Genomic DNA, 1579 nt, shown 5'->3' with positions numbered 1-1579 from the left:
TAAGTGAGATAAGAAGAAAGGAATTGCATTATTTTATTCAGATAGCGAACAAAAGGGTGACCCTAGAGGGCTGGACAATGTGGAGATATTTAGGTATAATATTTATTGATAGTTATTGAACATTTATTATGTGCTAGGCTCCATATTAAGTGCCTTATGGACCTTATCTCAATTTTACAGTTGAGAAAGTAAAACCTATAATAAATTATTCTGATCAAGAGAATATAGCCAGTGAGTGGCAGAGCCCTATTTAAAATTGTCTGCTAATTTTCAAAGTCACAATCAAAATCAGTGGTCTTCAAACATTGTGATTATACATTTCTATTATTAAAAACTTTGGGAGTATACACCCCAATGTATGTATATTTATTCATGAATTATATATATCTTTACTAGTAAATTATATATATATGTAATAAAATAGACATAAAAATAGAAATGGAACAAGGAAAAGACGAAACATATAATATGAAGTATAGATAAAAAGTATTTTAAAAACAAGAATTGTAGTGTTTTTATATTTATTAAATGTACACAAATTTTTTGTTCTCACTAAAAAATAATAATAATAGTTGTAGTCGCTGGAAAAATTATATCACAAAGACACTTATATTCAAATGGAAAAACTCCATCATTGAATGAGCTTACTAAATCATGATGCTCATTTTTTCATTCTTATCCTCCTTTGACAAAGATTTCTGTTGATCAGATAGTAAATATTCGTATTTCCAGATGTGAATCATTCTTGCAAACTAGTAGAAAGGTGATATATGTATATATAGTACACACCTTCAAATTCCATCAAAACTCTTCATTTTGATGGCTTTTAAACAGAAAAATCCTGCTTCCAAGTGTTTCTAAGAATACACATGTGAATATTTTTATGATACACTTATTTTTATTTAGAAACAGAATCACATAAAGTGGAAACACATCAAAATATTTTTTTTTCAAAATTCTCTCTGTATAGCAAGTTTCTTGTGAAATATAAGCATTTCTCATACATTGTTCAAAAGTGAAAAGACAATTTCACTTAAAACGACAATTTTAGTGTGCAGGGAATTTTTTGTTTTGTGTTTTTTTTCAAAAATATTTTCTAGGTCACTAGAGTGAGCTGCTTGTCATCAGAAAAAAAGGTCAGCAACTTTGAAACATTAGTGTTTTCATAAAATAAAAATGCAAAATGAATCTTTGTTTTAAGAACACTCTTTGTTTTAAGAGATAACCTGTGAACATAGGTGTGATATAAAGACTTTCACGGCCACTATCCTCTCTTCCCAGCTTATAAAATTTTACAAAAATTGAGCTTTTGATGGTGGGGTTAGGCAAATATTTTCTATAAAAGGCTTGATAGTCAATATTTTAGATTTTTCAGACCATACAGTCTCTGTTGCAACGACTGTTGGGACTGGGGAAATGTTCCCCCTTAACCCTTTGGTTTTTCTGTCTGGTCGAGTAATTCAAATGACATACAGCAGACTAACAGAAGAATATCGAATTTTAATAAGGGGAATTCACATAAGCATGAAAATTCCAAAGACAGTGAGGGAAAATGAGGTATGCAAGTCATTTGGACTAA

Source organism: Rhinolophus hipposideros (assembly GCF_964194185.1).
Source record: "Rhinolophus hipposideros genome assembly, chromosome: 2".
Classification (NCBI taxonomy): Eukaryota; Metazoa; Chordata; class Mammalia; order Chiroptera; family Rhinolophidae; genus Rhinolophus; species Rhinolophus hipposideros.
The sequence above is the reverse complement of the archived record's forward strand: the minus strand, read 5'-3'. Positions refer to the sequence as shown.